The sequence below is a fragment of the Syngnathoides biaculeatus genome, chromosome 13 (assembly GCF_019802595.1).
Source record: "Syngnathoides biaculeatus isolate LvHL_M chromosome 13, ASM1980259v1, whole genome shotgun sequence".
In the NCBI taxonomy this organism is placed as follows: domain Eukaryota; kingdom Metazoa; phylum Chordata; class Actinopteri; order Syngnathiformes; family Syngnathidae; genus Syngnathoides; species Syngnathoides biaculeatus.
The window spans coordinates 20,545,925-20,556,168 of record NC_084652.1 but is presented as its reverse complement, the minus strand read 5'-3'; the positions used below and the strand labels follow the sequence as shown (position 1 = coordinate 20,556,168).

Below are 10,244 nucleotides of genomic sequence, written 5' to 3'. Positions count from 1 at the left end.
CAGCCATGGGGAGGCGAAAACTCATTGGTTTTCACGACCCATCGGAACAGAGGTAGGACCCAAATGCCGGAGGACACGGAAGAAGAAAGGTAATTCGGGGAAAAACGTTTATTATTAAATGGTCGGGGATCGGGCAGGCAGTCAGGTGCAGCAGCGGTAGTTGGGACGTCGGGCGAAGAGAGCCGGTGAGCGGCGGGAGATCGATGAAGGCAGGCAGAAGTCTCAAAGGAGTCAGGCTTACGGGGTCAGTCGGAGAACAGGCGAAGGTCGGTACACACGGGTTGACGATCAGGGATACGAGAGTCCTGGAACGGGACATGAACCTCAACAATCTGGCCCAGCACCAGTCGTCATCAGGGTCCTATATATACACGGGATAATCAGCCCACATGAGGCGCAGGTGTGTGCATCCCAATTAGCGCGAGCGCGCAGGCACCCACACAGCCCGGGCTGGAGCGGCAGGATCATGACATTGGTAAGGTTATTGTCATGTCATATTATCCCAAACACTCTGTCGTGCTTTAAACTACATTGGAATGCACTGCTTTCAATGTGATTCTGCTTAAATTACATAACCTTTGGTGTGTAATACTCTTTTCATGTTTTTATTTTCTTACCAGTCACCATTCCCTCATGAAATAAGCTGCAAAATCCAAATAAAAAGTAAATCCCTCAAATAAACCACTCATGATGCCTTTACATTTATCTTCTCTTTTCAGAAACAGAATCAGAATCATCTATATTTGCTAAGTATGTCAGAAACACACGAGGAATTTGTCTCCGAAAGTTGGAGCCGCTTGAGTACGACATACATAACAACAACAGACAGACAGTCAATTGAGACATTAGGAAGTCATGAAGTAGTTAGAAAGTCTAATAGAGCAACAGCCCAGTGCCATGAGCATTGTGGAAAGGGCATCAAGACTTCAAGGAATGGATGCAGTTTAAAGTGACTAGTCATGCAATAATCTGGGACAATGTCGATTGTGCAATTACTACAGAAATTCCTCAGTCGATTGTGCAAGTGGAGCAGATACTTTTCGGGTGCAAGAGGCTAGTATTTTGAAGGCGTATCACAAGGGAACAAACTGTGTAGAGCGTTGGCCTCACAGTTCTGAGGACTGGGGTTCAAATCCTGGCGCCACCTGTGCGGAGTTTGCATGTTCTCCTTGTGCCTGCGTGGGTGTTTTCCGGGGATTCCTGTTTCCTACCACATCCCAAAAACTTGCATTCATTGGAGACTCTAAATTGCTCCTTGGTGTGATTGTGAGTGCATTTTCCCTGCAATTGGCTGCCAATGAGTTTTGGGTGTACCCTGGCTCCTGCACAATGACAGCTGGGAAAGACTTCAGCACTCCCACGCCCCTTGTGAGGATAAGTGGCTCAGAAAATGGATGGATGGATGGATCATAAGGCATCTCTTTTGAGGGGTACAATACATATTTAACAAAAACATCAATATTTGACTGATGTACTAAATGTCATAACACCATCAATACTATATCAATTGTGACAATAATACAAACCATATTGACATATTGATATTTTGTCCCACCTCTGATCAATACTGTATATTTTAACAAACAGCAAAACATATTTTTGTCCCCTCTTTCTGCTTCCTTCTGCTCCTGAAATGGATTGTCATTGTGAAAGGTACAATCATGTTTGAGTCTGAGCAGGGTTAAACTCTAGCACCCTTATTCCATGTGGCAATTAGGAAAGCAAGCATTTCGGAGCTCGAGTGATTGGTCTGTGGGAGGTAGTTTGCTTCATTTTATGTAAATGTGACCTGGAGCAGGAAAAACATGTACTTTCATCCAACTTTCCTGTGGTTTTTTTTCTTCACAGTTTTATACTTATCACCTTTTGTCTCATACGCTTCATCACTTTATCCATCTCCCTCTCCGCTGACAACAAGCGTCTCTTCCACCCACAACTTCCCCCTTCATGTCTGCTTCCCTTTCCATTGCAATTGTGAACATTTCCCTACCACCTCAACAAATCTCTGTTTGGCCCCACCCTCCCCCCCACTTCAGAGTCAGGTGACACCAGCCAGACCACTAATTAGAATTCTGTCACTAAGTAAATGCATCGGGAGTGCTTGCTGACAGCAACGAGAGTGTGTGTGCGTCAATGTGTGTACGTGAGTGTGTGACAGCTCGCGCAGCTTGTTGGCGGCGACGATGGCAGCCGTCTGGCATTTTTAACGTGGCAAGGTGTTGCTCTCGTCACTGACCTGACAGTCATTTAAATTACATAGAGAATGGCTTGTGTGTGTATGTGTGTGTGTGAGTGTGGCGAATGAGTCCGAGCTTGAGGAAGGACCATTAGTAGCTATAGGATAATTCACTGAGTCACAGGTTTACTGTTTGGGTCGTTGCTTGACTCATTGAGTCATTGCTGGAAAACAGACAGGTAGCCAAGTCTTTGTTTACCATGTCAAAATGCCAGTACAACACAAATGTCCCCTATTATTTCACACACACGCACACACACACACACACACACACACACAGACACACACACACAGTAAAGTACCAAAAGACAAAAGGAAAAAACAATGCTTACAATGCATGTGCCAAAATCAAATCAAACGGATAAACGTCTCAAAGACTGGATTTTTGGGTCTTTATTTCAACGACAATAGCGTGAATTCATTTTTTCACTCACAATGCTTTAATTGAGCCCACGACACCCAATAATACATACAATGCATGTCTTACAAATATTACTTAAAATGCGTCTTTGATTTATCTATTATCTAAAGTATCTTGAGTCTGTGATTGTTTGTACCCCGTCACTCAGCCAAAATCTGCTGGAAGAGGCTCTGGGTCATCCTGTGACCTTGAACAAGATAAGTGATGGGACATCAATGAATGAATGAATGAATGCTTTCTAACTTTTGACCAGTGAGTGTGTAACATCCATCCCTACATCCATTTTCTATTCTGTGTGATTGTGTACTATACTGTGATTGTGAGGCGTATGCCGGGGCCTATGACAACCAGTCCATGGTGCTGCCTGCGAGGACAATATTATGCTATTCATTAATTGTTTCATTTGTAAATATATATATTGCAGCATGGACTGAGCTCACCACCAGAAAATATTGTGCAAGTGTCCAAACAGATGAAAAAAAAAAGGAGACCAAGCGAAAAGCCCTTTGGTCTACTCCAATGTAAATGCCAGCAGACAAACCGCAGTGACAGCAGCATGGTAAAACACAACAAATGCACCTCTATCTTTTTGTTTTTTCTCTGCCTTACATATGACTGTGATGACACACACACAGAACATCACCACACGCACAGGCTCATGGAGTGTAAAATAACACACTGATGACAAAAATGATTTTGGGGCACTTGAGTTTAACGCTTCTGTTTACCATGCTTCAGTACAAACGTATGCACCCACTGTGGATATTATTCACGCTTTTGTTTTGTACACAGACATCAGACTCACTGGGGAGAGGAGGAAAAGGAGAAGGGGGGGGGGGATAAATAACAGTGATAAGTCTCGTCTTGTCAGAGGAGAGGAGAGGGGCTGAGTGACATACGATTGGGCTGGCGGTCGTGAAATATGCATGGCTTTCCAGCAGCCAGAGGAGAGGAGAGGAGAAGAGTTAATTTAGGCCTCTCGCCATGCTCGGGGTAATTAAAAGAGATGATCGATAGTTTCCCCTCATGACTGATAACAACCACACAAACACAAGCGCATACATGCACATGCTCTCTCTCTCTCTCTCTCTGTCTCTCTCTCTCTCTCTCTCTCTCTCTCTCTCTCTCTCAGACACTCACACACATACACCCCTTCATTCTTGCGGGAAAAAAACAAAAATTAAAATGAAATAGATATAATTCAATGTAGAGAATGATTCAGGAAATGAATCAAAGACAAAAAAAAGTGTTTATGATGTACTTTGTGAGGAAATCAAGTCATCAATTTAATAAAAGATGAAGAAAGGAAATGCACCACCACAAAAAAACAAAAGAGCCCAGTGATGCATATTTGTCATCGGATTGAATTTTTACTGGGTTCAATAAATGCATTTACAAATCAACATTTGTCTTAAATTTGGATAGGTATTAACAATTTTTCCTTTCAGAATTTGTTTCCAGAAGGGCAGAACAAACTGGAAATTATTTCAGATATTGTGACTCTCTCATCTGGTGAAATAAGCAAAACTAAAATAATATAAATGTTTTAGTGTTATTTATACTGTGCGACATGTTTATGTCAAGTTGTTTCATGATCAAATGTAAAAATGTAACTAATGTATTTCATTAGTTTAACACCACATTAACTCGAGACACCATATTTTTTTTCTGTTTGTGTTGAACAAACAAAATACAACTGGGTATCAATCTGCTTAACATATAGTAAAAATATTAAGCCTTTTTTTCCTTTTAATGAAATGCAGTTTAAAACCTCTGTGAACTGCACCAGCATTACATGGAGGAATATTATCATGTCAGAGTTATGGTTATTACCTAAAATAATTGTAATCCGACTAATAAAAACAAAAAAAAAAAAACATGTGAAGCTTGTTCCCATAAAATTATATTTTGCTTAACAACAAGTTCATCCAACATTAATTTATTTTGTTTTCTGTATTGAACAAACTTCAAAATGCAACTGTGAGGAAGTGCCTGACATAGAAATTTTAAAAGGGATCCTTTAAGGAAAATCTTCCTTTTTTATTTTTGTATAGTTGGGTCTCTGGTGTAGTTGGCAAAATGTCAAGTGTGAACAGAATAAATACACTATCATCAAGTTTTTCCCACCAATAACATGACTTCGGAGTGAGTCTGGCAGTTCAATATTTAAGACCATTAAAAACATGCGGTGGCACGGTGGACAGCTGGTAAAGTGTTGGCCTCACAGTTCTGAGGACCCGAGTTCAATCCCGGCCCCGCCTGTGTGGAATTTGCATGTTTTCCCCGTGCCTGCGTTGGTTTTCTCCGGGCACTCCAGTTTCCTCCCACATACCAAAAACATGCAACATTAATTGGAGACTCTACATTGCCCCTAGGTGTGATTGTGAGTACGACTGTTTGTCTCTATGTGCCCTGTGATTGGCTGGTGACCCGTTTAGGGTGTACCCCACCTTCTGCCCATTGACAGCTGGGATAGGCTCCAGCACTTCCCGCGACCCTTGTGACCATAAGCGGCAAAGAAAATGGATGGATGGATTAAATACATGCTTAAGCAGGTTTTGCTAAAATAATTCTAAAATAAAAAAATGTTTTCTACCACTTTTTTTCAGGTCAGAGGCGAGGAACCTATCCTATCCTGACTGTTGGGAAGATCTGGAGTACATCCTGCACTGATCATCATAGTAACAATATTCAAATTTAATCTCTTTTGTGATGTAAAGCTAATGAAGATGTTCACACAACCAATCATGTAATAAACAACAAAACAAACAAACATTCATGAAACAAAGAAAAAAGACTGTACATATGAAATACCATTTTTAAATTTGAATTACATTTTACACAAATTACTTAACCTCTGGATTGCCCAAAAAAGTCAATTCTTCCTGTTTCTGCCTGATGTTGATTTGTATTCTGTGGCCTGATAACAAGGCAGAGAAGAAGCATGCACCGTGCTCGGATCTCTTCTATAAACTGGCACTCTGTCATCAATATTGTAGAAGAATCCATAGTGCAGGACAAGAAGACTAATTAGAGCGTGCGCTAAATAATTTAACTCCCTCTGATTTTATTGATTTGTCAGTTCAGAACTGTGACTCCGAGCTGTAAAATTGACTCTGCTGAAAGAGACATGCTTGTCTGCAGGTTTATGGCTATCAGCACATCGAGGAAGACACACCATAATGTACTAAAGCAGCTTACTCATATACAGCCAGCACAACACAAAAGAATTGCACACGTGGACAAAAGCGCCCGTGCTAATAAAGAGGCCAGTGGATAATATAGTGAAACTATCAAGTCTGAACATTAAGCTTCTTAATTAACAGTAGAGCAATTAAACATGCTCATGTGCTTGATACACAGCGGAACACACACACTCACACAAACTTGTAAACTAATTACACACCTCTCCTAATTAACACAGATCTTCATTTCAAGTGCATGGAGCCCCAGAGATCGAGTTAGCCACCTGTTACTAATATCTCAGCCCAAGCATGAGGAGTACTCGCGGATGCGCAAGCGCATACACATACACACATACATCCAAACAAACACAAGCCTTTCCTTTCACTCACTCACTCACTCACTCACTCACTCACTCACACTCACTCACTCACTCACTCAGAAACATACACACAGCAGTGTAGTTTAGGACAGGCCTGACTGGCTGGCTTTAAGTGTTTGTTCAATTGGTTAAACGGCTCATTGGTTAATTGCAAAGGGATTATGTTCAGATGACCGGGAATCAATCGACCACGCAAGTTAGCGAGCATGATTGAGAGAAGAAGCAGAAAATGATCTCTTGGGTCGTGGACCAAAGTGACCAATCAGAGAACATGCTAATGGTTCTCATAAGCCTGAAGATGAGCTAAGATCGTGACAGTAATCAACAAATAAGTGATATTAATTGAAGACCCCTATCCAAGACCCCTATCCATCCTGAATTGATATTGAAGATTCTCCATGTTGATGAGTTTTTTAAATAGTGTTGAATATAAAGAAATAAAAGTGACAACCAGAAAATACTTTTGTTTCACACACCCTACATAAGAGACTGAAGTGCATTTTATAATTCCTATCCTGTGTAAATCAGTGTTTTGTTGGTTGTCAGTTGCAACCTTCCACTTCTGTGCACCCCCTGGGCTCTGCATTTGTAGACAGCACATCAGCAGCAGGATGTAAACACTGTCAGATTCTGATATTTGTACAAGCACAAGGCACACTGCGTGTGTTTGCTAATTTGTCAAAGCGGTCTGTGCCAAGATGGGCATTCTGGGGTACCAAGCGTTTTTCCTGAGATATGTGCCTTGTGGAATGACAATTTGGTGGCAGAAAGTCATTCTAACCTTATACGTTTTCAGAACATTTATAAATCTTGTCACAAAGTCGACTGCTGATTTAACAAGATATTGGCGGACTTGTTTGAGGCCCAGTTAGACAGATACTAAGCTCCACAGGTGTTTAATTCACTGGCAGTTATCACCAGGCCATTCTTGATGTAATACTCACACTGTCTGTTGCCACACAGGCAAAGAGCAGCAACAATTTTCCATGAACACAAAGATCACTGAGTCCTTTTCCGCACAGAGAGTTGAGACCGTCATTGCGGCAAATTTAAAGGGAATGAGAAGATCCACTTTGATTGCCGTCGAATGAAGTCAGCTGTAAATGCACCTACAGTGGCACAACCCTACAGATTCGACAGCAGCTTTCAATTACCTAAGTGGTGCACAGGCCCAAGATACTGACCAAAAGTTTGTAAAATCCACTGGTCTTGCATGCCAAGAAAGTTCAAAGAACCATTTGCGCCTTTGAAATGCTTGCAAGACCCTCTGGGACAACTGATGGAACACAAGCAAAACCCACTGGCGGTTGAGAATGACTGCAAACCTTTGGACTCACATTTGAAGTTCCTTTACCTAAAGACAAATGCTTGTTTTAATATTTTACAAATTCTGCAGCAATATTCCAAATGTATGTATGTGTATGTTTCTGTTTCAGCGTTATAGGTCCAGCTGCGAGAAACGTATTCCATTTGTGTGTAGCATAATTACTAAATGCTGCTTCATCATGTTTGCTTTGGGCTCTGTGCTCCACTATTTGAAATGAGTCTGTAAATTGGAGAACCCAACTTGGTTTAGTATTTAGGATTAGCATTTTATTAATGTATTTGTGACCTAAATTATTTTCTGATTTATAAACAAGAAGCAGAAATATATTCTAAAGATGACAGAATAGCAAATTAAAGACTTTAAAAATTGGAATAATATAACCCTCTTTATTCTTAGTTCTATTGTTTTGGTCTTAAATTCCTGTCTAATTTGTCCTGTTTTTCTTCAAAAACCTGTAAAGCCGACTATTAGTTTCACGCATACGCAATGAGATACCAAGTAGTATGGGAGGCTGTTTACTGTACGTGTGCTTTGTGAATGGCAAAAAAGCTGTCAGTGAAAAGCAGTTTATCTGCCAACGCGCATGTGCATAATTAATTAGAATTGTTAGAACAGTCAGAGATTTAGTTCATTGCTTAGTCACAATGAGTGACATTAATTAAATTCAGTCTTTACGTTCAGTACCATTTTCCCGGAGAACTTTTGAGGAGAAGAATATACTTTAATTTCAAGTGGTCAGCCTACTCCTGAAGTAGTCATCACTAAAACAGGGAAAACTTTCGTCCGTCACTTTCAACCCAATATGTACAAGGAACATAAAATTAGGTATGTTACAAAAAATTTCAAACTCATGGAATTGAAAAAACTGCTATCATTGGAAAGAGCTTTGGAACCCCTTTAAAATCTCACTTAAATGACCTCATTAGCTCAAATAACAAAAGTTATGGCAATTTAAAGATTGGGAATATGGGCGAATTACAGTATTGGTAAAAGAAAAGATAAGAAGAAGTTCCTGGTTAATTAGGATCTTCAAAATGTCATAACGTTTTGTTTCTCAACAGATTTTTATTAAATTTCAGTGATGATGGCTTGACTAAAGCATCACCATTTGGACTTATTTTCGTTATAATTGTATAGACTAGCATACAAAGCAAGAAATCCGGCAATCTTACTGATTTTAGAATGCGACCAACATTTTTGTGAGTGTTATAAAACAGTGCGACCGGTCATATGACCTTCATATTTCACTTATGCTTCGATAAGTACATATAAAACGTAAATGAAGTACTTGAAAAAAAAAATATATACTTACTGACAGGTTTGATCGAGGTTAAAAAATAAGACAAAAATTGAATAAAAAGTACCACAACCTCTTCTCTAACGATTTTAAAAATACAAAATGGAGGTTGTAGACGGAAACGTGGATTACATTATCAGGTTCTGTGCATTTTGGTGCAATAATAAAGAAGCCTTGTACACGCAAAGTAATGACGCACATCGTACTGGAGTGTTTCTCATACAAGCACAGGCAGATCCATCGCGCAGTAGAATGAACGTACGGGTTGTCGCAAACCTACATAAATGGCTAGCTGGCTGTCTTTATGTTAGCAAACTGTTCTGTTGGCCCTGTCTCCTTTTTTTCTATGGACCACACATTCTGAATTACGAAAAGTTATGAAAATTAAAACAACCTTCGCACTGCTATGAGCAAGCACAAGCGTGGATTCCCGCACATATTTTGTGTGGTAAAACATCTTGGAATTTCTACAAACCCTGTGAACTGTTCCTCACTCTGCCATCCAACCACTTTCTTGTTGGAAAGAACATTCTCTGGACTAAAACCAGCAGAGATTGTCTGGCCTTGCCAAGATGTCTTTTGAATGGAGGATGCTTCAGATGATCAAGTCAAATGAAAGCTTCTATGACAAAGTCATCGTGGAGTTTATCAACAAGGCCCATAGGATGGAATTCATAAGGGAGGACATTGATGTATTATTGAGTGTGTTTGTCCTGTAACTGCCCTTATCAAATATGTCACTGTATTAATTAGCATTAGCAAATTTGCGGGCATGTAATTGTGACACAATTTACTGACCACGGAGCTGGTTACATTATAGTGTGTGTGCATCAGCTTGAATATTTCCGCTTTAACTTCATACTTCTTCTTTTCCTTTTGGCTTGCCACAGCGTGTCATCTTAGATGAACGCATATTTGTTTGGCACAGTTTTATGATGCAACTCCTCTGCATTTAGCCCTACACTGTAAATTCCAACACATTTTTGATTGTATGGTGCTATAAGCTAATATAGTAGTTTAAAAAAAACCTACCAAGTGTTAATTAAATATCCCAAAATTTTTCGCTCACGTGTGTCACTTCAGGATTACCACTGTAAAAGGTCACCATTTGCCACTGATATACTGTATATATATATATATATATATATATATATATATATATATATATATATATATATATATATATATATATAAAACCCTCTTCTTTGCTCTTTGCCACCCCTTTCTTCACCCTGAGTGACATCTCCACATGTTCCTTTCTCCTCTTGGTTCCCTACAGCCTCCTCTGGATGACAACCACTTGGGGATTTGGAGTTTTAATATCAAATGATTGCCCAGACACTGTGCATTCCAACATCCAGTGAATACGTGGCCTATGCTCTCAGGCTGCCAGATGTG

General features: G+C 40.0%; 1 long non-coding RNA gene across 1 annotated transcript; it reads left to right on the top strand.

The window, feature by feature from the left end:
- Positions 1–400: 400 nt before the first annotated feature.
- LOC133511360 (uncharacterized) lies at positions 401–6,681 on the top strand. Its single transcript, XR_009797883.1, has 3 exons — positions 401–475; positions 3,082–3,216; positions 5,267–6,681. It is a non-coding gene; the product is annotated as an uncharacterized LOC133511360 (long non-coding RNA).
- Positions 6,682–10,244: the final 3,563 nt, after the last annotated feature.